We start from the raw sequence: 25,750 nt of genomic DNA on the forward strand, positions 1-25,750 counted from the left end.
TAACAGGGGTACTGATAAGCCCCTCTGACTTGGAAATCTTTTTGAAATCCTTTTCATGGGTGTAACAGCTTAAAACTCAATCTAATCACTCACCCAGACTTTTTGTCAGCATTTGTTCTGTTTAAGCACCAGCCCACCTGTGACAGCATTTTATCTGCCAGGTGTACCTGTGTCAAATGATTCACCACAGAGGACAAAAGAATAGTTATGAAAGGGCAGCGTCAGTGTTTCCTGAGCAGTAAAATTCAGTCCAATCAATACCCTGCACCTAAAGTTTTAAGAAGGTCTTCTAAGGTAGCAATAGCAGAGAAGATACAGGTGTGTTGTAAACCTCCATGTCTATTGTTCTGAATTTTCTACTGAATTGTTGAAAATATTTTACATTTGGTTGCATTTGGAAAAGTGATGCTGTTAGCATTCAATACTTCCTCAATTTTCACATCAAATATATGATATCTGACTTGCAGTGCAAGTCAGAGGATTTTTTTGAGCAGTACACTGTGCTCAGTCACTGTCTGTGAACAAACTGGATTTACGTGCTTCGATGACTACAGGAGGCAGCTGCACAGAATGGGGCTGGGTGCCATCCATGCCACATGCCACCATAACACGTGCAGCACCAGCTCCTGCTGCTAGGGGCTCACTGCGCCCAGGCAGGTACCTGAAGCCTGCATGCTGTGTTCAGAGACATTTATTTTCATGGTCATTTGCAGTTGGGCTCTGCTGTAAAGTCCAATTTAAGTTTAAACCCCTTTTCCTCAGGCCCGTCCATGGTTTGGATACCAAGAAATACAGGGAAAACAAAAAAGGAGGAGGTTCAGCTTTCTTCTCCATTTGCAGAAGAAAGGACAGGCAGCTCCCCAGCTAGTTCCTTACGTCTCGTTTTGAAAAGCAACCAAAAGGATCAGGGTGCACAATTTTGACTATTGATACTAAACCTCTTCCCTCTTCCCATCCCTGGCATTGTACAGGCAGTTGTCAGGACTGTATGCAGCACCCCCTGAGTTCCCCCCTGAAGGATGAGGAGAGTGGCAGCCATAGCTGAGCCCTCAGTGGTTTTCATCAGCACAGTCCTTGGTTATGCTGGGGATGGCATTACCTCACTGCTGCACGTGCCCTGCCTTTCCCAGTCCAGCTTCCACATCTGCTGAGAACAACTGAGTTCAGCTTCGTGCTGAACTTGCGCTCAGTTCCCTGCCAGGAACCAAGGGAAGGCTCCCATGGGTAGTGGTGGAAGCTCTTCAGCCCTTTTTACTACTGTCACCAGAAAAGGCATCTTAGCCGTCACTCTTCCAGTGCTGCATTTGCTCTGTGTGTTGCTGAGCAGTGTGCACTATGTGGACATGCTGGGGTCTATTCATTGCCCCGAGTCTGGCATATTCTTCACACCAGTACAAACTGGGTGTTGGATGCTGATCTAGGAGTGTTTGGTACCCAGGACTGGTTGTTTTATTGTGTGTTGGGATGACTTACAAACACACAGTTAAAGTTCCTTTTTCCCCAGAGACAGGTTCTTAAAATTTGCTGCTTAGAACATCTGCTTCTTTCACTAATGTGGAAGATCAAAACATATAACTGCTAAAGCTATTTTATTTTGAAAAACAGTTAGTGTATGCCTACATTGACTACTTTCCTATCAAATTCCACGTGTATGTCTAATGGTCACAGTTTTCTTTAGTCGGTGTAATTGGGATTCTGCACTTATCTGCCATTGCTTCCCTCCGTATTTAACTCTTTCAATCCACCTTCTTTCAACCAGAGCTGCTTATGCAACAGAAATAAGGAACTCAGACGAGAGCAGACTCTAGCCTATAGAATTACGTAAATGCTGACTGTGTGGATGCTGTTTCCTGTGAAATAAAACTTCAGTGTAACTAGTTGGGAATTACAGATGAACAGAAAATCTTTGTAGTTTTCTCTGAGATCATGTAATGCTTTTGGAGCATTTTCTTTGCTCAGACAATACTGCCTTCGGGAAAATTGGCTATGTAGGAAAGGTATTAAAAATATCAAAACAGTTACTGTGATACAAAACTTCTGGAGTTTCAGAAAAGGTTAAAATATCTGAGGAATCACCTTCTTCTAATGAAAGACATGAAGCACATGAACTTGGTTCTCCTGCACTTATTGTGCTATACCTGGGGGAGCTTTGTGTGCCTGAGCAGAAAATGTTGACATGCATTCCTACTGAAATTTACTTTTCTGTCAACCTCTTATCATTTTTCTAAGTATTCCCTAAATAAGAATTAAGCAATGTACTTCTCAGCCCTGACATTTTTCTTCTTATGGATCAAAAGTAAGTATAGACTGGTATTCCACAGAAGCGCACACTGAATCATTCTCATTAATTAAGGATCACTTTTACATCCACTTCAAATTTTTAATAATAGTCTTGAGATTATCTGTTTTGTTAAGCTGAAATATACGAGCAGCTGTGTCACTCCTACAGCTTTTGGCAAGTTGTGGGAATGCAGCACCTATGTTCAGCATCAGGGTCCTGTGAGAGTAGATGTAATGTAGATGTAATTGCTCATCTCTGCAGTGCTTTTGCATACCCAGAGCCTGATTGTGCAATTAACATTCACATTAGTATTTGTTCTATTGTTACGCTGCGATTTTTCAGCAGACACGTGCTTTTGACTGGTTGGAATGGGTAGTGGAACTGGCTCTCCTGTGGCGTTTTCCATTGAATTGCCTGAAGCTGGTGCTGTTATTTACATGTGTAATCAAGCATGTGCTTAAATACCTTGCTAAACTGAACCTGTGGTGCGGAGACCACCAACACGTTCTGTTGCCTTCTTTCTGCGTATAAGTTTTAGCAGGTCTGAATGACTTCTGAATAGCTTCAGTAGAGGCAACAATGAGCTTATGATAAGTAAGGCGAGTTAGTTAAGAGGAGGTGGTGCTGTATGATAGTGGTTAAGATTCTTTTCTGTACTGAATGCAGCAGTGGCAGCATAACAGTGGCAGTAGTTCCCAGGGAGCTGCTTTCCACAAAAATCCTGCCTTCTGAAGGCAGTCATAACAGTGCACTTTTTAACACTTGCAGCTCTGTTCCTGCCAGGATGCCACAGTGTCTCCAAGAGCGAGTGGGGCTTGATGTCTTCTCAGGATACTTTTCTGTACACAGCCCACTCTGTGCTCTGGTACAGCTACTGCCTCCTAGTCCACTTCTCATCTGTGATCTTAGCCTTTCAAGTCACCAGCAGGTTAAGCTGCTGCAGCAGTTGTGTCTCCAGATCTCACCTTACCATGCCTGCTGGGCTTGCGTAAATCCCCATGGCTGACAAATGCGAAGTGACATGGCACACAGGGGGCTGAACTCACTGCAGAACAGACTTTCAGATGCTGATCATCTTTGAGACCCTCCTACAGATCTTTGATAGATTTCTTTCTGTATCTTAAGTTTTATATAATACACCAAATGTAATTGGTGAAACGTGCTCAGTTACTATGGTGACGGGCACTGGTAGAGATCTCTGAGACAGATGAATTGGAAAACAAAAGAGCGCAGGAAGCCAAGAGCTCCAAGTTCACTCTGCAGATGTAATTTGTCTGTGTAATGCTTAAAGAATTGAATGAGGAATTCTGCAGAAAAAAAAAAAGCAGATGTAACAAAGGATCTCAGTTGGTCATAGTGTACCAAAGGTTGCAATGTCCCTTTCTCTGTTCATCTTCCTTAATGTTAAATATAATTGTGCAGGCTCAAGCGGACAGCAGGGAAAATGACAGCTAACTGAACAGTCACTGGCAAAAGGGATCTGAGTTGGAGGTCAGTATTATCAAATGCTAGTGGGAACTGCTCAGTTTACTGGGAAGCCACAAGCATTCCACGTTTACTAAGAAAATGAAAGGGTCTTTAAGCAGAAAAAAATAATAGTCTGTGTACATTTTCCATATAAATGCAGTTACTGCCAGCAGTCATTCTAACTTTCGGTGAGAGCATTTCAAAATATTTGTTTCACTTCCCTTGCCTGATACCACTTTGCATTTCCTGTGGCACTACTGCTGTGACAGTGACCGTACAGTTTGGAAGAATTATGTGCTTGACTAACTTTCCACTATTTAGGTTCAACAAAATGCATTTCCCCAAGCTCTGTTTAGCAAGATTTACAGCTACTGTAACAAAGCAAGGGGAGGATGGGCTTGACCTCGTTGACCACAGCTAGCAGCTGGACACTTGCACTGAAATCGACTGGATTCTAGGAAGCCAGTTGCAGCTTTATTGTGTTGATAAGCACAAGAGGTATATCAAGCGTTCTCTAAGTCACTTAGAGAAACCATTTCCTTATCAAGGGTCAACAGAGTTTGTAAGTACGTCTGTTTAGAGAATAGCAGCCTAATCTGTCCTGTTGCTGATGGCCATCATTCATTCACAGCTAAAAGTTGACTATGTCCATTTTATGTGGATGAAAGAAGGTAAAAATGCTAGGTCTTAGAAGCGCACGTTGCGCTACAAATAGGAAGACTTACGTATTTTGTTGCTAACTGCTGCAGAGCTTTTATGCAGTATGCATTTGCAAACATAAGGCTGTATCTTGTCTGAATCTCAAATTTGAATTGGAAGGAAAGGAAAAAAAGGAAACGCATCCTTGCCCAGCAGTTCAGGAGACAAACAGTAGACAAACATACTGCTGGTTGTAATTCTTCCGTAATGGGCAGGGGGAAGGAGAAGGGATACTCTGCTCAATTTGTACCCTTGTGCTTCTCCATACGCACCACTTAAATGTGCTGGAGGCATTGTGTTGACAACAGGAACAAATAATTGAGATAAGAAGAAAAGCCAGGATTAATGCCCCCTGTTTTTTCACTGCTGTTCTGATAGCAGCTTGGTTTCAGCTTTGAGTCTGAGCTCAAGAACTCATCTTTCTTTCTGACTGGTGTTCTTCTGAGCTGGAAAACAGCTCAATCAGTATTATCCTGAATTTCCTTAAGGATTACAATGGAAATAATTTATTAGATTAAAAGCAGTTTATCAGACTGAATTTTTATGATTGTGTTCCAGCATGTTACAAAATATGAAGGGCAAGATCTGCAAGTGTAACTTGCTGCAATTTCAGAGTTCGCTGCTTCACTGAGGACTGGCAGCCCTTCGACATTTCTGTAGTATGCCAAGATGGGACCAGGAGATTAATGAAGTTTTAAAGTCCCTTCCCAAGCATTTTATAAAAGCCAACATGATGTGACTCAGTAATTACTGAAAACCTCAAAGAGACATCTGTTTAGATGGAAGAGTTTTTAATAAACTCATTAACTTCGAAATTGAAGTGAACCCCTCCCAGGAGTTTCATTGATCCTTGCCTTTTATCTGATGGTTTCATGGCCTCAGGGGTGTTTTCTTTTAAAAAGACATTGAGTCTGAATGTGGTCCTGAAAGAGACACCAGAATGTTTGCAACTTCACCTAAACAGATAACTACGCTTAGGAAGTGCTTCCTGTTCACTGAGAATTACAGCATACTGACCGTTCCCTTCTGGAGGAGGGTACTGACTGTTGTGAGACTTGCTGCAGGAATGTTTACTAAATTAAAAAAACAAATGTCAAGTCCGCCCAGACATTTCAATAGAGCTTTCCAGGATTGAGCGCCTTTAAAATACAAAGTGTGTCTTCCCAGATGTGATGGAATGCTGTAGCCATATAAGCCCATATGAGCTGCGTTGTTAATTGTGGAAAGCTGTAATGATGATACTTCTGTCTTCTGTGCTGTGATGCATCTTTCTGTTTGCTTTACTGTCCTGAAAATATATTCAGGAAATGAACTATGCTGATTGAAAATCTTTTTCAAAATGACTGAAGCTCTGAAATTTAAAATGCTCAATTTTTTTTTTTTCATGAAACTGAAAAATAATCATTGTGAGTACTGCTCCAAAGGGATGAGCACTTTTAAAAATGCATCTGCTTCCCTTGAGATATATTTGTAAAATTGTTCCTTGTGAGATAATCAGATAAATATGATATGTGCTTTTTCTTTTTTCGTATTTGTGTACCATCTTTGTGACATGTGCATCCCATTCTCAGCTCATTTAGCAGTTGCTCAGATATGGCAATGTGGTCAGAGGTGAAGGAAAGAGCTTTGTTTTTTGTTATCTGTGAGTTTATACTCATTGCTTAGCTTTTTAACGGGTGGAGCACACTGGGGAATGTGTTGTCTGTGAGACTTCCTGTTGTATGAACTATTCAGTATTAGTCATCCTTTGTAAACTGTTAAACTGAACATAAGCAGTAAGTTGCACAGAATAAATATATAGAACAAACTATTTTTAGATTGCTGTAAGGTCTCTGAAGTAAGATTCTCCTTATAAATAGAGCACATAAATAAATATTCAGAGCACAGTTCTAATACTTCTGTCATTTAAACCGTAGCAACTTGCACCTTGCGCACCTTGCCAAAAGCACTTAGAAGCTATATCTTCATGATATTACTCTGAAGCAGTGTCAAAGCGTGCAGGATGCGCAGGTATGGGTTGGTGTAGTGGAATCAGCTGTGATAACTGAAGTTCCAGGCTGACGTAGGCACGTGGCCCTTTTGGGGCAGTAGAGAGGATGCTAACAGCTACAGAAGGATTGTCTCATCCCTCTGCTTTTTCATCTGCTGTCATACTGAGTAGTTGTGATGCTTGCTGTAGCCAGGGAATTGTGAGTTCAGCTTTTTACCGCCATTTATGCAGCTGGTAAGTTTCTTGCTTATTCTATGCCTGGATTTGAAGTAATGGGCTCTCTGTGTTCAACGTGGGGTTCATGCTCTGTGAACATCCAGAGGAAAGACGTGCCTCAGAACAGCTGTACTACATGTCATAATTCTCCTCAGTGGGTGAGTCTGTAGCCATCCTGACTCCAACCTCACATGGCCGTTTGAGACACCATTTCTGCCAGTGAGGGTCTCCTGCCTGGCCTCCAGCAGCCTCTCTGGAAAGCAAAGGGCTCCTGTAAGCCTTATGTCTTTCTGCCAGGAGCAGGACACCACAGGATGTCTGAAATGATAGGAGATGCGTGTGTTTAGGAAAATGAAGGCTACCCAAGGTCCAAGCTGAGAGACAGTTATAGCTCTGCCTTTTCAGTTTTTCCTGTGAGGGGTGTCTGTTTCAGAACTTAGGCCTTTTTCCTCCTTCTTGTGGAGTCTCCTGTGGTCCTGTCGCTCTCTGACTACAGGCACAAGGTGTTACAGTTGTTTCACCAACCCACTTGTTCAGTAGGTGCCACTGGACCTGGCTGCACAAGCCTTCCGTGCAAATCTGTGACAGGTGCAGTGACTTGAACTGATTTTAAAAGTGGTTATTCCTCTATTTTTCATACTTGTTAAAGTACAGCTGAAGTACTTTGTCTATTTTGGGCCTCTCCTGTTCATGAAAGATGTTCGTATTTGGGAGTGAGTCCTGCGGAGGGCCAGCAAAGTCTTCAGGGCCTACAGAACACGTGCTGTGAGGAGAGCCTGAAGGAATGAGTTTATTCAGCCTTAAGAAGAAAAGGTTAAGGAGATCTTCAGCTCCCTGATCGTACAGTGGAGAGAAGGTGAAGCCTGACTCTCTTCTGAAGAGGACAAGAGTGGATCAAGAGATGATGGGCACAAGCTGGAACATGAGCAATTTGGATTAGGAGAAAAAACTTTTACCATTAGGATCAGGATTTAGTATAGCAGGATGCCCAGAGAGATTGTGGGATCTCTAGGCTTGGACAAGAACGCCAAGATAAACTATGAGACATGGGAATAGTAGATATCCTACATAAATTGAGTCAGTCATCGGATCCAAATCTGCGTGACAAGGCGAAGACAGCACTCCAGCAGTATCTTGCATGATCAAAGGCTAATGGAATCTATGGACACCCCTCATGTCTACTTAAGGAACAGCAGGAAATATTCCTGACTCCTTATATTTGCACAAGTCACCTTGGGCTGCATTTTTCTTAGGTGCAGGGAGCTGCTTTGCAGAAAGTTTAAATGATCAGGTCTCCAGTGCACTTGAGAATTTTTTTGAGGTAGTTTCGTTACTCAGAGGACTCTTGGGGGGTTGTTTTGGTTTGTTTGTTTGTTTTTTCCTGAGCTACCTGGACTTTGGAATAGAACAATCAGTCATCATTTTCCTTTTGGGCCTACAATTTTCTGCTTTTGCTGCAGCCTGTGTGTGTGGATGTGTGTGAGTGTGTTTGAGTGTGTGTTGGGTGTGATACCTCAATTTTGTTTTTCCTTTTTTTGTGTGAAAATCTTTTTCTACAGGTTTTCAAGGGTTAACCATTGTTTGCTGTACGAATACTTCAGTGAATTATATACAGTTTGAAGAAATGTTATTTAAAAAAAACAAAAACTGTTGTATCCCATAAAGTTTATTTTGAATTTTGAACAGATGAATGTTTTTAAGTAAAATATATGCATTTCTGAACCTCAGCTTAACTTACATCATACTTCCTTTTTAAAGAGGAAAATAGGGGGAGAGAGTATATCCCAAATTATAAGCAGCACATTCTGTACTGACAGGATCCAGGTGTTAGCACTGTACTGCCATACAGGGTCACTCAGTACTGATGAAATATTCAAATCAGTGGAATGGGTCAGCTGGATTGTTCTATGTCCCTGTACAGTTTTAGAAGAAAGTCTCATGCTTTGGAGTTTGTGTGACTGTTGACATTTCTGGGAAGTGACAGGTGGCTGCAATATAAGCAGGCATAAGCTCTTGCTGTAGAAGCCAAGAATTTTCTCAGATAATTGCTGAAGGATTAGTTGATTTCACTAATGATATGTATTTGCTGATCTGGTGTAGGGAACCTGCTTTGGCAGGCAGGTTGGACCCGATGATCTCTGGAGGTCCCTTCCAAGCCCTACAATTCTGTGATTCTGTGTGATTCTGTGACATCACTCATAATTTGACTAGACAGGGACCTGAGCAGCTGGACTTCAATTGAACTGCTTTGAACAGAGATCAGAGATCTCTGGAGATCATTCCAACCTGAATTTTTATTTGACTCTAAGTATCTGAATAAGAACAGACCCGTGCACATGCTACCTATTTAAAAGAAAAAAGTTCTGAACCCAAAGCAGAATACAGTAGTTTCATGATCTATCAGTCAAATCTGGTTAGTGACTACATGACTGTTTTGACTATAAATTCTAAATTTTAACTATCTTTCCCTGCTGCATGACTCTTAGAAGCTTTTAGAGCTCCAAGTTGTCTCTGTTATTCAAACAAGAATGTTCTTCTAGGGCTCACTTGAGAAATTAAATAAGTGTAACTGTGAAATGTGTATTGGTCCAGTAAATCTATTGTAATACCTTCAGAGACTCCCAGAGGGCAGTTGTATCAAGTAGCATCCTCATGTGTGATGCTTGTACTCCAGGTTCTTCATGAATCACTTACACAACCCCCAGGACTGGCATTTAGTGGACTTTGCAGTTTTTTCTGTTGTGTTACATTTCCATGGCTATTTGTTGTGGTTTTTGCAGTGTTTCCATGAAGTTTTAATGAACATTTTCATTCATGCAGTTTAGTGCTGTCTTGTTTGTGATGAAGTTCAACAAAACCACTTCTGTTCCAGAAAAAATAATCTGAGTAATTGTTGAACTGTAACATTTGTCCATTATAGGAGCAGTGTACAGTGAGAACACTAATGCAAATGTTATAAATTAAGTACAGTATCAAATAGTTTTGTAAAGATGAGATTCACTTTCTATTTCATGAGTGAATGTTGTAAAGGAACGCTCCTATTGGTCTCACTCTATTGCTCTCAATCAATCTGGGCATCATTTTAGTTTTGCTCCACTGTTCTTTTCAGAAACGTTTTTGAGTGCCTTTGCTAGTACTTAATTTTAAAGGCAACTGACACGACCTTTTTGCTGCTTTGATGTTTATCTTGCAGTTCTGGAGATATTTATCCAAGTCGTATAAGATAGCTTGAGGTGCATAACACTGCATGAAGTAACCTCTGTTCAGTGACTTCCTCCGTGTTATCTAATTCAATATAATTCCTAGAAATTTGATAAGAGAATTTTTTCGGTAAAATTAAGTTTAAAAATAAAAGGCAGCTTGAGAAATGCAAAGGAAAATCTGTACAAATGCCACTATTATTCAAGAATATGAGTTCTGACAACACCTTTTTTTTTTCTTTAGAAGAAACAGCAGTAACTGAGATCTGTCAAATGATTTTGTATGGTTCATTAACTGTATTGCCTCCACATTTTCACATTTTTTACACATTTTAAGTGCAGTCACTCATACAGATTTTGACAAATACAGCTTTGCTTCTCATTTTAAAATGTGTCGTTTACCACGGAAAAACAGAATTCTGAAATTTCTGATCGGATTGACTTTTTCAGAGATTTTGCAAATAATTTACTTGTCCTTTGTTTGGATAAATAGTTGAAAGATGCAGATTTCCAAGAAAAGTTCCATCAGTTCAACACTTCATTACATGGCAACATTTTGACATCCTCCCAGAAATAGATTCTTTTTTGTGGTAGGAAAAGTTCATGGCAACACCAACTATCCTTCAAAGAGCATAGAAGTACATGTGTTGCTGGTCAGCAAGCTCCTTCTGCAAGTAGCAGAACTAGCTCAAGTCACTTTCAGTTAAAGTTCAGCTGTCGGCATGCAGTACAGAACAAGCCCTGGTTATACTTTCCATTTATGAGTTTCAATAGCATAATCGTATCAGGTCATTTTCTAAATATTATTGGATACTATTAAAATCCTTTAAAAGATACAACAGAAGGTGCTGAAGGGATTCCTGTGAAGGAGATGGTGCTGTTCAGCCTGGAGACGAGGCAGCTCAAGGGAATCTGATCAGTGTGCAAAGAGAATGGAGCCGGGCTCACTTCAGCGCTGTGTGGGTGCGTGAGCCTGGCACAGGCTGTCCAGAGGCTGTGGGGTCTCCTCCTTGGAGATCTCCAAAGGCCTCCTGGATGTGGGCCAGAGGGATCCAGAGGTCCCTGCCAGCCTCAGGGCAGTCTATGCTTCTGTGATTCTGAGTTCTTGTGGCAGCTCTAGGAAGACAGAAGGAGCTAATCTGACCATGTGGTTCAGAAAGTACAGGTTTATAAGGTTTATACGTTTTAATTATCTGTTTCTTGCATGGGGACTACTATGCTAAAATTACTGTAATGTTTCCCTTTCTGTTCCTAAACCCCTTATGTACTCCTGCATTCTCAAACCTCTGCTCTATCCTGACTCTACTCTGACAACTGTATAGAGTGGTAGCAAATATTCTGGAAAACAATTCTGAAATCTTGATGAAATCCATTTCACAGGAGTCTTTGAGCATTCCCAGCTGTTTTCCTCCTGCTATCAATGCACTCTCAGAGAACAGCAGAATATGTTACTAAAGACAAAGGCTTCAACAGATTATTTTATCTGTTTCTGTGATTAGGAATTCCAGAGAAGTCCTATTGAAGTAAGGAAAACATGGGGAATAACTATTGCAAAGCACACTTGTGTATTCATGAGTTTTTCCAGTGACCTGTGAGTTTTGTGAGATGGTACCTGCTGTGTGCACATGACTTGAGCCTTCTCATGCTCAGTATAATGCTTAGTTGGAAAACATAAGTAATGTCTGAACAGCACCCTAGTTTTCCCAAACACAGCTGTGCCTTTTGTTCTCAGAAGTGCTGCTACCTTTGTTTTAACTCTTGCTTCTTCTTTCTCTCATGCTCTTCACAGTCAGGGCTACCCAAAAAAATGAAACTATGAAAAAAAAATCTCATTCATGACAAATTGTGTTTTTGCTGACATTTACTATGCTTGTTTTGTTTGTTTGTTTTGTGAAATATGCAAATCAGAGCCTAATGTTCATTACGGAGCATGTGGCAGCTGTACAGAACAGTTTATCTAGAATATAAAAAGCAGCATCTGAATCAAACCTGACTCAGAGAAACAGTATCAGTTAAAAAAAGTTGATACTTGGGAAGGTGTCAGTGTCAATATAAATATTTTTTCCATTAAAGAAATCTCTAACATTTGCTAATGCGGGCTAAAAGGTCTTTTAGGGGTAGGGTTCTGGCCTTGTTTTGCTATCAGCCTACTTTCTCCTCAATGAATGCTTAGTATCCAGTTAATTTATTCAAAACTGTACAAAGAAACTGAGCTGTTGGGAAAATCTTGTTCTCAGTTTGCAGAAAAACATCTCAAGGGTCATAAAACGATAGAATCCTTAGAATTGGAAGGGATCTCTGAAGGCCACCTAGTCCATCTCCCCTGCCATGCACAGGGACACTACAGCTAGATCAGTTTGACCAAGGCCTGATCCAGCCTCACCTTGGAAGCCTCTGGGGACAGGACAACATCACTGGGCAACCTGTACCAGTGCCTCCCCACCCTCGCTGTAAAAGTTTTTCTTATATTTAACCTAAGTCTACCTTCTTTGAGCTTCAGACCGTTTCCTCTCCACGTCTGGATGCAGTACTCCAGGTGAGGCCTCGCCAGCACACAGTAGAGGGGCAGGATCACCTCCCTCGCCCTGCTGGCCACGCTGTCGTGTTTTGTGTGGGTTTTTTTTCAGCCAAAAGAAGTTAATGTCAAGCACTATGCAGATAAATGATCTCCCAGTGTTAATGTTTCACTACCTGAAATGTCTTTGGACAGCTGTAATATTTGTAGTAGTTCTTTTAAATCATTGCTTCTGTCAGTTTGGAAATGCTATGGTATGAAGTGTACAACCTTCTTCTTTTAAAGTGTCAGCAGTGTAAACACTGCTGAACTAAGGAGCCAGTCTGTATGGAATCATATGATATCTCTTGTGACAGTAGAAGTTGAATAATATCATAGCTGTTTTATGTCTGTTGGCTTGAAATTTCTGTACAGATTTTCTGTTACGATGGATTTTGCATTCAGCTTTTATCAAAACAAATTTCTTAGAAATATGCAAAAGAAATACTCCTTGTGCCATATATATAAACCAAAACCAACAAAATAAAGAATTATGTTGTGACAGATTCACCATGTAGGTGAATTTGACCTTTCTGGATTTTGAAGCACATACCAGTGTTCAAGTAAGATTTATTGTAGGACGTTGCCCGGTCAGTTGAGATACTTCAGATGAGCGCATGCTTTCAGGATTGCATTTTTTGATGCTTCACACTACCCCATAGATTATCTTTACATCTTTCTATTGCTTAAAGGATTCTGATGAAAACCTGATGAAATCGGTTTGATGTGTAACACTGAATAATTACCAGTCTCTCTGACTACACAAGACTCTACTTTCCTGCAGGAAGTCCTGGAATACTGACTTCCAGAATGGTTGGTTGTAAATGGAAAGCTGTTACTGAAATTAATGGTTTTTTATTTTATTTATTTATAGTAATAATAACACAGCATGCTATTTGCATTTTAAATTTACTACTTAAAAAATTTCTTTATGGGTGACGCAGGGTCTGGAAATAGTCAAAATGCTTATAAACTGCATAGAAACAGAGGACATAAAATCTTCATTCTGGTTTATCTCTATTACTTGAACCATCTCAATGCACCCTCGTTCCCCAAATCCGTCGTTAAAATGAAGCTCTGTCAACACAGATGTTCTCTGGACTGTCACTTCCCTTAGTCTGGAAAGGGGTCTGGGAGGGTCTGGAAATCATACTGTGCAGAAGAGGCACTCCCCAGTGTGGGTTGTCTTCAGATGAAATCTCTGAATTTCTTTCTCCCATGCCTGCCCTTTCCAGCCTTTCCTTAGTGACTTGGCCCTTCCCTACAGCATGCCATCGGTCCTGCTCTTCACCTGCAGCCCTCCAACAAAAGTTAGAAACATTAACAGAGACTGGCAGCCTCCACAAAGCTGGCTTTCTGAAAGGATTTTTCCAACAAATGACTGGACTAGAATTAAGAAGAAAACAAGTTTTTCTCCTAGTATTTTAAGCTTCTGCTGAACTACTTGGTTCTCTTCACACATTTATATGAGAAACTGCTTTATTTGACCTCAGGTGCCCTTATATGCTGTAGTCATAGCATCACTGGTAGGAGTAAAATGTCATCAGGGGACAGACTAAGAATCTAAGCACCTGCAGAGATGGAAAATTGCACTAGAATTTTGGCTTGATATTCAGGTGCCCAGATACCCTTAAGAATCTGAAGTCTAAAGTCTAAAGCTTCATTTTCTGACACTGTACTTGTACTGCAGTCCTGGCTCTTGTCCAGAAGAAACTCATCTATGCCAGAGCATGCGAGAGTGGAAACAGCATTTCTGTTCAGGCCTGAATTACACAAAAAGAGTACCAAAAGTTTTATAGAGGTATATCCTAGTGGTTAAAAATAAAAATAAAAAAAAAGGAAAAAACAATTCCAAAGTGTATGCTTTTTGAGATATTCATACTTTGGATTAGTCCTATGGGGCTCATCCATGGGTTTTCGAGGCCTAACTAATCTTTGAAACTTCACATTTGCAACCATATGTTCTGTAATAAATGCACCAACTCATTTACCCTCCTGCTGAAACATGTATAGACAATGGGAAGACTATAGCACAAGGTAGGAACTTCATGTCTGACTGTCTCAATTTTCGGCAGCCTGTATCTCATTCCCTTGTTCAGACGTGGGAGAATGTGGAGTGCTGGTTTGGGGAAATTATGTTAGTTTAATTATTGGCTTAGAACCAGAAATAGTTCAAGTCCTGATTTACTTAAACACTATCAGTCCTATTTATAGAATACAAGCCACAAACATGAGAGAATTGCATAACTTAGAAACATAATAACTGTAATTACTGGAACTGCAAAGGTCACTGAGTCCATCATCATTGTTTCTTAATTTCCATGTTACTTTTATCCCTTTGTGTGTCAAGTCCTATTTTAACCTGTACTTCTTTAAACATCCCCTCTTGCATAAGCATGAGTTAATTTATTGCCCCTGAATTAAGCAGCTCACCAGTTCTTCCTGAACATCTGCATTTTTGTTCTAAATGCTGTAACTTTTCAATCTGGCGTTTAGAAACTAGAAAAGCATTTACTATGCTCTGCACAGTACACATTTAGTGAGTAAGAAATCGTATTTTCACTCAACTCACGCTTGTTCAAGACTAAATAGATGTTACCTCTTTCTTTTGAGTCTGTTTTATTGTGGATTCCTGGGTCTTTCACCTCATCTTGGAGGCTGGCTGCTGCTTTCGCTTACAAAAACATTCTCATCTCTTATACAGTACTGTGGTTTTATATGGAGCACTGTCTGCAGTGCCTCTGATACCCTGAGACAAGATTATAAAAGTTTCACATGCTCTTACAAAAGGCTGCCACCAAAGCAGCTTAGTGCCTCCTCTTCTGTACCAGATCAGATTTTGAAATATTTGTATACTTAGCTTGAAAGGAATGCTACCAAATCAATGCTAAAGTATCCAGGGAAATACTTGATTCTCATCATCTTATCTAAGCACTGTGTTGTATTCACTGGAGTTTCTGATCTTGCTTGTGTGATTGTTCACTTCCATCAGATAGGGTCCTGAGTCTGAATATGTTAGGTAATTTCTACTGAGCTGTACAGGGATCTGCGTCTATGCTGTGAATCAAACATGTGTCTTCCAAGTCCCGTATCAACAGCCTCATCATAATACCTACCTCTCAGTGTTGAGCTGCTTGTAATTTGGAGTTCCTCAGTATCTGAAGGGAACTAGTCTTGGGAATTTTCTACTTCTGTCTTAAAAATTCATTTCTTCCCATAATATTTTATCATAGAATGTCACAGAAGCGCTATAAACCCCTTGAAGAGTAACATCATTCTAGGATAAAAAGTCAAAATAGGGATTTCTCTCAAACCAGAAAGCCTCTTAGGGGTAAGTGAACTTGAAAGAATAGGAAAAAAAGAAAGGTCGGGTTATTTTTCTTATACTCCAGCTCCCTAGTGATAATGCGGTGTAATTATATGCACAGCTCTTTCTTTGTGTTAAACTCATCACAGTTCCTTTTTCTTTTCTTTTTTTTTTTTAAATACTTCCAACGTAGATTTTGCATTTGAACTTAGGGATTTTTTTAATTGTTATTGTATTTGTGTTCCCAAAGAGCTCTGTGAATGGTGCAATATTTTGTAGGAAGGTTTCACATATTTTCAGCATGCACAAGTGTCTGCCTGCCTGGTGCATTAACATCTCCGAGTCCTACACTCAGTGATCTACCTTGGACACTGCTAGCTGTAGACCTGCCTTATGAGTTTTGCTTCCTGCTTAGAAATCTGAATTAGCTCAGCTGGAAGCATGTGCCCACGTGGCGACCTTTTGCCCTCTTCAGGGAAGATTTAGCTCTCCTTCTTACGCAGCAGTGATGAGATAGCTCACTGTCTCACACTGTAGTTAGTTAGCATGAGGGTGAGCTTGCCAGCAACCAAGTTGTATGGGAACAGGGAGTCAGTTGTGGATTTAAAGAAGGAATAGCACAGAAACACTGTAAATAGAGTCAGTTTTTTAATAGGTTTGTAGCTTAGTGATGATCTTAACCCTACAACCTTAGTCTGTGTGGAGTTTAAAGGTGCTTGTTTTAACTTTTAGATCACCTCAGCCTTAATAAATGAGAATTAACCTTTTTTCCATGCTATAATCCCTTACCTGAGAGCAGGTGCTCAGAGCAAAGCTGCTGTGTGAATAAATGCCCATTAATATTTTATATCTGAAGAAATTATAAAAAGTAATAATGATTTATAAAGTGGTGTTTTGAGTGAAAGGAAATAACACTTTTAAATGTTACATGTTCCAAGTTAAGCTTGTTAAGGATTAAATTCTTAGCATTTGCTGCTTGCACATTCTGTGACTGTCCTGACTCTTATGCCACTCTTACGCCAGCTTTCCTTATCTGTGTTCAAGGTAACTGCAGGTGGTAGCAAAGAATATTTGTCTGCAAGACAATGAAACTAACTCCTTCAGTTAGGAAGAGGCTGTGCAGGGATGATATTGTGAAGAGAAACCCAAAAAGATGCAACTCCCACCAAGAACTTGTGCAGGCCTCGGGCTGAGGATGCAGGGAGCTGAAAGACCTGCTAGTCATGCATATATTGCCTGCTCATCAGCAGTTCTCAGTCATAAATTTACCATAGCTAGCACAGTGTATGAAAAGGCTGCACTTAAAAAAAAAAAAAGTTCTTTACATCCAAACATAGACTGCAGTTCTGCGGCGCATGAATGTTGAAACTTGTGTCCGTGTAGAAGGACCCGCATTTAGTTTTATTTCTGCTACTGCTCATTTTTTGACCTTGAAGCATGTCCTAGAGATGAAGTGTTTTATATCCAACTTCAGTCCTTTTGGATCAGAAATGAACAACACCTTGAAAATCATTTGAACCAAACCAGAGTTTGCTTCTTTAAAAAATGGCGCTCTGGCAGAACGGCGTCTGACAGGGAGGTGTGTATGAAGCAGAGGTTGGAGCTGAATTCCTCCATGCGGAAAAATGTCCCCTGCTGACATTCGTTGGTGAGCGCTGACGGACACCGAGCGGGGAGGGGAGCGGGGCGGCCCAGCAGCCGTGACAGCCGCAGCCGTCATCTCAGCCAGTGCCTGTTTTCTTGATATCTTAGCCTTGTATGAATAAAGCTAAACAAAAAATACTCTTAATGGGAGCAATCTGAACTTCGCTGGTTTGCAGCTGCATCTCAGCTCCGTGAATGCAAGGGTGCCTCTGAATATCCTCTTGCTGTACTGCTGTTCTCAGAGCGTCTTGAAATTGGTCAGGACAGAGAGGGTATCAGAAAACACCAAAGAGATTTTTCATGTAGCTTATTGGAATCAAATATATCCTGGGGCAACGAGAAAGAAAGGAGTTTTCAGTCTGAAATGGAACTTATAAGGTGTTTTTTTTTTTTCATTATTTTCATGAAGTGTCTGAAAGTCTGTGGAAACATAGGGGAGAGGAGGCTGAAGTGGGAAAATATCTTGAGGGACGAATGTTCACATCTCCAATAATACTTTCATATTTTGCAGCTTTTGAGCTTTTTGGTGTTTTTTTTTTTTTTTTTTGGTGGTGGTCTGTTCTCAGAATAACAAATTTATTTCCCATAAAAGGGAAGTGTTCTGTATGTTCAGCAGCTGCTGTCCTAGCTGTGGCCTGATGAGTGCTGATTTAATGAGGAAATCCTTCTCTGCCCACTGGTGGGTGTTCACACAGACTGGGTTCTGCTGCCTTCTCAAGCAAGGACACGCTGCCAGTGTGTGCGCAGCCGCCTGCTGTCCCCAGCCCTTCCATCAGAGCTCTGCAGGAGGCTTGGCTATGGGTGCAGTCCCTCACCTGCATCCTTGCTGAATTTCCTGAGCTTATTCTTGCCCCATCCACCCACTGCTCTGTCTGCCTTGCCTTCCACCACTCTGAGTTCGTGTTATGTCTGTGTTCTGCAAACAGATTCCCGAGCCATTGCTTTTCTGTCTAGCAAAGGGTGCAGTTTTGTCCTAGCCAATGAGGTGTCTATTTTCATTGTCATTCTGTACTTAAACATCACATGGTTTCCTTGTTTGTTTGTCCTCCCTCTTACTACTGTATTTTTCATGAATATTTTGGTATTTACTTTTCTGCTGCTTATCGACTCTTACGTTTGACTTTGTTGATTTCTGGCTTAAGTCACAGGCTGTAACCAGACCTGTTCACATACATTTTCTATTCTCTGCATGCAAACCTTAACTGGCACGTGCAAATCAAGATGCTAGACAGAAATGCCTATTTTCACAAAGAAAATTGATGCATGTATGGTTTGATGCATGATTAAATACAGGGCAAGGACTGAAGATGAATAATTTTGAGCAATTAACTTCAAAAAAATCACATTTTATTTTTAACAGCTTCTGATTTTTTAAAAACTAATTGCTCTTGCTCTGATTCATATATCTGCAGAGCTTTTTGTATGTTTGTAGCTCAGCTCAGACTTCACAAACTGAGCAGTCAGCAGTCAGCCATTAGTCAAAGTCTGAGAAGCTTGCTCATATCAGTACTTCTGTTACAACTGTCACTTTGGGCAGCACAAAAGACTATGACTAAATGTCTTTCTTGGAAATGCTTCTTATAAGTGTGAGGACTAAAACACTCTTCTGGTTCAGAGCAAGCTTGAAAGTCAAATGGTGAAAAGATGAGAATGATCTAGTAATATGATAAATCTCAAGCTAATCTAGGCATGGTAAAGACCTATGGATTGAGATAACAAATATAGGATGGCTTACCTTATACATGTTTGTACTACCATCTTTATTTTGGTAATTATCATTTAATGAGACATTTTTTGTTTTAGAATAGGTTAGAGGAAAAAATATTAAAATAGTACTAAGGCTGCTAAACTAAGCATGCAGAAGTGTGCCCTTTATCCTAGCTAGTATGAGTATAATGTAAGATAATCTGTTATACAGTCCTACGTTGTACTTTCTGTTTTTCCAGAGTTTCCAATTCATTAACTTTTCAGGTGAAGACTGAGTAAAGTGTCAACTAGTTAAATAGAGAATCTGCAGGTGGAGGAAGGAAACAGTTACTCATTCAGTTCTGCACCCCAGTAATCCTCAAGACGAGGAGTCTGGCCATCTGATACCTTTTTTCTTGTTCCTAAAGGATCTCTCTGGTCCTTTATATCCCTCATGTGTTACACATCCTTGAGAAATGTGGCAGACTGTTAAATGACAAGAGAGCAGAACCACAGCAGAGCAGCCTGAGAGGTGGTTTCGGAAGCCAAGTCCTGCAGTCTGGCTCAGGCGGTCCCATGCCCACACCTGTGTGGTGGAGAGGGTGAGCAAAGATTGTGCATGCGAGAGGTGCTGATGGCTGGAAACTTCTGCTGCGTAACAAAGATGGGGCTGGTAGGTCTGACGTAAGCCAGTGTTCCTCCTACAATACAAAATCTCTGTTTGCTAAGACACAGGACCTTCTTAATGAGGCAGCTTCAGCCTAGACAAGCAGTGTGTTTTTCCTTTGCCTTTTTCTTAAAAATGGATGTGTGTGTATCTTCAGTGGAATCTTTGCACTGTACAAGAGCCGGACTCTAACATGAACTAGAGAACTAGTTTAAGTTCATCTGGACAGCTTAAAAATTTCCAAAAGTAATAAGCAATAATAAGCAAAACAGGAAAGAATTAGATACTGGGAAACCATCCAGTGCATACTAAGATCTTTATAATCACAGAATCATAGAATGGCTTGGGTTGGAAGGGACGTCAAGGATCATCAAGTTCCAACCCCCTGCCACAGGCAGGGCCATCGATCTCCAGGTCTGGTACTAGACTAATTTCACTTAAGGACTATTTTTTCTGTTCAGTCTCGAGGAAATGGCATAGTTTAGGCATGCCAATTGTGTAAAATACTCTTACAAACTTTCTACACACATAGGCAAGTAACTTTCTCTTCCTTGTCTGCGTTCTGTCAGTCACCTCCCAGAGGTAGAGTGACCTGAAGGACATAATCAGTGCAAGCAGGAAAAAATGTATCCTAGAATGCCAAATTGAAACTTCACTTTCCCATAAAATACATGGGATCTGAATTGCTTCTAAGCTACAGTAATGATAAATGGTGGATTAATGCTGTCAATAATTTGGTTAGAGTATAAACTCTCTTATTTTAGTCAGTAAAGTCGTTTTTGTGTGTGATGGTTTCAGATATAGAGCTATATTACTGAAAATAGATAATCTTTGCTTGTATATGATAAATTTTAAAATCTTTGTTTATGATAAATGACGTTATTTTTATTTTCTCACATCTGACAATGTAATGCAATAATGCTGAGCATGACTCATTCATTGCAATGATTCAGCAAGCTCAGAAAATCAAGAAATAGGTATAGCTGACTGGAAAATTGAAGGAACTGAGCAGTCAGAGCTGTATAATTTGGCTGTATAAAAAGAAATGCAATTCCAGTGAAACTGTTACGTATTGTGTAATATATATGAAATTATGTATAGGTTGACCAAAAAAATATAGCACAATCTGTTACTGCAGTTATTAAAATCAATAATGAAACTGCAGGTAATTTAAATCCAAGTCAAACTTGACTGTAATATTCCAAGTAATAACATGAAAGGTATATCTGGTATTTCATAAGAATCAAGACATCTGCAAGCAAAGCTTTTTAAGAGCATTAAGATTAATAGGCTCAACAGGCTAGTTTTTCCACAGAAGATGTAATTTTTTTCATTAGATGACATGAGAAATGACTATTTGGCAGTCAACTGGTCACCAGTCCAACTATGTGTTTTTATCTTCATAACAAATCCTGTCAGATGCATTCTTATTTTGGGCTCAGTAGATGCGATCAGATTTGGAAAGTAGATGCTCCCAAAGACAGGGGACCACTTAAGGAGTTATAAAGTAACAAGGCATGCCCTTACTAAAAGGGGGCCAGCCAAGGAGAGAGTATGAAATTCCCTGAGGCTAGGGATGGGAATGACTGGGGAAGGGGAATGCAATAAAAAAGAACTAAATGAAGAGAGGCAGATTGAAATTAGATGGCAATTACTGAAACCATATCATCCATGTCCTTCAAATGGTGTTCTTTGTGATCCAGGTTCCTGGAAGAATCTGAATACCCATTTGTTGCCACAGGCCAAATTCAAGTGCTGAGCGTTTCCACTTCTGGCTCCTCCAAAACATTTAGAATACAACAGGTGAGGTCCAGCAGGTCTAAAGTCACCTATACTCCATTAGCATATAATATGGGAAGTCACTGGAGCTGGAACAGTTTACACAAGCTGAAATTCTTGCTCTAATTCTCTTAATTTATATAACATACATAATTTATATCACATGTAATTCATAGCCATATCCCTCGTTCACTTGGTAAACTAGCTTATTTTTGACAAAAATATTCATGGAACGACCTCTTCCAAAGTAATGCATATATGGAAAAACATTGAAATGATAAAAAATCCTCCAGCATTACCAAAATCAGTATTTTTGTTCTACCATCTTCTTTATCTTTAACGTGTTAAGACTAAATGCCTAAGAGTGGGTGATAGTGAAGACCTGTGTGGTAGGCTGTTGCCTAAAAGCAATCATACTGTGTGCTGCACAGCCTAATAGATTTGTGCCTTAATTCAGCTGTCAGGGCTGGATATTTGCCTCTGATGATTGGATGCTCTGAAATCTTAGTTTCCAGCTTCAATTTCTAGACCTTTGCGTATCTGATCTTCACGAGATTTGGTTCTGTTATTAACTCTGATCTGCATATGCTTCTGAACAGCACTCACAGAGCTACAGTGTTGTCTGCCTTCATATCCCTTCCTGAAGCCTTTTCCCATATGTTGACAGAAAGTTTTGAGTGATTATGCAGCTGATATGCTATGACCCTTCCTTTTCACCAAACACTGTCTCACTGTTATGTTGGACTCTGTGAATCCATCTGTTTCCTCTTCTATATTCCTAGATGGCAAGCTTTGTGACAGCTCCAGTCCACGGCTGTGTAGGTGCTGCAGCAATACAATGTGAGGACCATCAATCAAAGCATTCTCTTTGTTAATAGAAGTAGTTTCGTCACAATGTGTGTCTCATTTAGTCATCCCATCTTGCAGAAGGGAGGAGGAATTAGGAGCTATGTAAGCAGTTGCCCAAAGCAGCTTGAACACGTAACTTCAGTGCATTTATCAAGCAGGCAGAAAAAACAGGTTGGGAAAGATTTGCAGTTCAAAATAATTCACCAGCTACTTATGTATTCATAGCTACCAATGAGTTAGAGACAGACACTGTCAATGTAAATTACGTTCTGTTTTTAAAGGTTTCTTGTAGGAAGATTGTTTCGCCTCTTCCCCCATAGTGCATCATCATGACTAAATAGACAAGGAAGAAGGGCATGCCGCGCTATCTGCCCTCTGCAGGGGATGTTGTGTTTACTGCAGGCAACGTATCAGTGCTGGATCTTGAAACTTCACATTTAGCATAGCTTCTACCAGGCAAAGTGAAGCCCTGCTGTACTGGGGGCATACGGTGCATTTGCCAGCCATGTGAGTGCAGGTAGTGCATCTTTGTGATCAGGCTTATCTCAATGGCTGACTCCATTGTTATTCTTGGAGAAGTTAGCTCCTGTTTTCTTTGTATCCATACACTGAATGTACACTGCTTCCATCTCAGATACTGTCAGTGCTCCTTCACTATGTTCATTACTTGAAAGTCTAGGAAGGTCTTTAAGCCTAAATCTGTTCACTTACAAAACAGAGAAAAGATGTATTTAATAAAATGCAGAACATAATGCATCTCTGAGTACACCTCCCACTTAAGCAGGGTGCTAATGAGTGAACTCAGTGCAGGCTTTCATTGTTATCAGAGCATGACCATATGCAGCTCATAGTTCCAAGTCTGTGCCAGGGGCAGGCGCTGCCCCAGTCGGAACAAATGCCAGCAAGGGACCACAGGATAGCAGAGAGCAGGCGCTCTGTCCCAAGGGCAGTATCACGTTCTAAGGACATGGATTATTATTCCTATCCAACAGTCAGACACATTTCACGAGGAAAGTGTTATGTCCAGTCTAATGGAGAAGCATGTTAGTCTGTAGCTCCTAGGTAGCTTGAGAAGTTCTACCAAGAGATATTCAAAGTCTTTATTAACAGAATAGCCCTAATTTCTTCTTCCACTATGCAAAAATAGCAGTATTTTCTAACTGACAAAAAAGCACTTAATGAAGTTCAGTACTTTGTGCTAAACACTCTAATTTCTTTTTTCATTTTTGCTTATTTGGACACTTCAAAGGTCTTTTCTGAACTTCAAAGACTACCTTTTGAAGTCTCTTAAATTGTGAGCAGTCTAAAAGGATTTTCCTCCTCAATACCTCCTCCATTCGAGAAATGTTTAAGTAAATGCTTCCATCGGGATACATTTTTTTTTATTATTTTGTAAGTGTCCCTCACCAAAAATATTGCTGTACTGAAAATTTCCCGTACTGCTCCTTGACAAGGAGACATGATAACACATCTCAGTAAGACAGCTATTAACGTGACTATTAAATATCTACTAATCTACTGCATCTATTAAAAATCTGGAAGAAAAAAGGAAGAGGAATCAGCCCCCTTTTGATACTGAGAATATAAATTTCTAAATTCCAGTGCAGTTTATAATAGCACAAACAGATGGATTGAGTGAAGTGCTACTGCCAGCAAAACTGGTGGTTATTACAACTGGCAGGCTCTGTCAGCATCTCTTTAGAGGTAGGCTGTAATCTATGGGCCACAGCAACACTGTGGAGATGCCTCTTGTCTTTCTACTGTGCTCCTTCACCAGCCACAGGAAGAAAGAAGTGGCAGTTTCCCAGCTGAAGCAATCATTTTCCTTCTGGCCATATGGACAGGCTATTTCGGATAGACAGAATAGGACAAAAAGGACTCCACTGTCTGGTTCTGAACTTCCAAGTTAGTTCATCTCAGAACCACAATTACAGTTCAGGAAGTTCTGAAGCAGGTGTTCTCTAATGTTTCAGGATAGTTTGTTTGTACCAGTTTATTTCTAGTCTTTGCCACTGTATGAAATCATAGAAAGATGAAATGTAAGTCTGACATCTGTTCGTTTACATTTTCTGCAAATGTAGTGTGCTCTGCATAAATCTTGGTCTTCTGTGAATTTCATACATCTTTCTGGTATCCTCACTGCAGACTCCACTGGAATTTTTTCTTCAAAATACATTTGGTGGAAAAAATGAATTTTTAATCAAATCAGAAGATCTCCAGAAGAGAGTTAGCTTTGACAAGAAAAGAAAATTTGGAATAGGAAAAATCCACTGTCTTATCAAAATTATAAGAGGGAGGGTTCAGAGTTTCATTTCATTATTTCGTGTTCTGTAGGAACTATTCAGTGCTGCATCTTCTCCAAGTGAAGACGGGCCGGCAGAAGTGGCATATGAAGGTGCACGGCTATTGGAGTGCCAACATTGGAGTGCCAATGTAGCGTGACAAACATCAAGCTGTGCTTTTTAAGCCTTTAAGATTGGCTGATTCTTCGTACTGATTGATTAATCAGCTTGCGCTGTTTTCTAACTAGTCCATAACATTGTTCCATTAAAATCACCAGAACTTTTGTATCAGTGCCAAACTAACTAAAAATAAATACTGAAATACTGATTTACTGCTGAAATGGAAACCCCATGTCTGGCACAGTTCTCCATCATCTCCCCACGTTCACACCATTTTTTAATCATCTAAACGTACTGTAAGAGGAAGACACGTTTTGTCTCTCTCTTTAAGAATTCAGTGAGTTTTTCTTGGTATTTGTTTTGCTACTGCCCTCATCTTTTGACTGGACTCTGAAAGGGGTCATCAAGATACACCTGACTATTATTCAAATCAATAAATATCTGAGACCTCATCATTGTATGCTTACTTATTTAGCAGTAAGATTGTAAGGTATTTACTGCCAGGTCACAGCTTTGCACTCACAAGAGATTTGTGTTTCAGAGAGGCCAGAAATTGTGACTTCCTAATAGTCACTTGCTGTTTGGCTAAAGTAGCTGCATTCCTTCAAGATGCAACTTCTGAAGCTGCCTTTAAAGTTTAGAAATAACATTTTAGGTATCCTTGATAAAAATGATACAACTTCCAAAAGTGCGGATTGCAGCTCCCATTTTATTTCCCTGGGATTTGTAAAATGTAATTAATCCACTTAGATAGTAGGGTCCTAGAATGTGAATGCATTTTATTTATCTAGGTTAGAATATTTTGGTCTGTTATTACCTTTGCACCCAAGACTGATTGGCTCTATACAAGGAAATAGTTTTCTTCCAGTCCATTTTAAACATGTTGTTCCATAAATATTATCAGTGTTCAATATCAGCTGTAAATAATGACTCTCATTTTGATGTAGACCAGAACTTAATCGGTAAAATTGCGTAATTGTCTTATTTACACACTGTGATCTCTGCTGAG

General features: G+C 40.1%; 2 protein-coding genes across 21 annotated transcripts in view; one reads left to right on the top strand and one right to left on the bottom strand.

The window, feature by feature from the left end:
- The window catches only part of LOC116237657 (uncharacterized), a 308,029-nt gene that overhangs the window by 244,302 nt on the left and 37,977 nt on the right, over window positions 1-25,750 (top strand). Inside the window, exon 13 of one of the 19 annotated variants that reach the window (XR_016471551.1) lies at window positions 21,415-21,514. The exons of 17 other annotated variants lie outside the window; for them this stretch is intronic. The gene's annotated coding sequence lies outside the window, so the exon portion shown is untranslated. Of the gene's footprint in view, window positions 1-19,647; window positions 21,515-25,750 lie in introns of those variants that run through there. One more of the 19 variants, XR_016471563.1, reaches the window with a different exon arrangement.
- The window catches only part of SHISA9 (shisa family member 9), a 157,674-nt gene that overhangs the window by 49,760 nt on the left and 82,164 nt on the right, over window positions 1-25,750 (bottom strand). The window lies entirely within an intron of this gene.

The sequence above is a fragment of the Phasianus colchicus genome, chromosome 16 (genome assembly GCF_987193195.1).
Source record: "Phasianus colchicus chromosome 16, bPhaCol1.hap1.1, whole genome shotgun sequence".
NCBI classification, from domain to species: Eukaryota; Metazoa; Chordata; class Aves; order Galliformes; family Phasianidae; genus Phasianus; species Phasianus colchicus.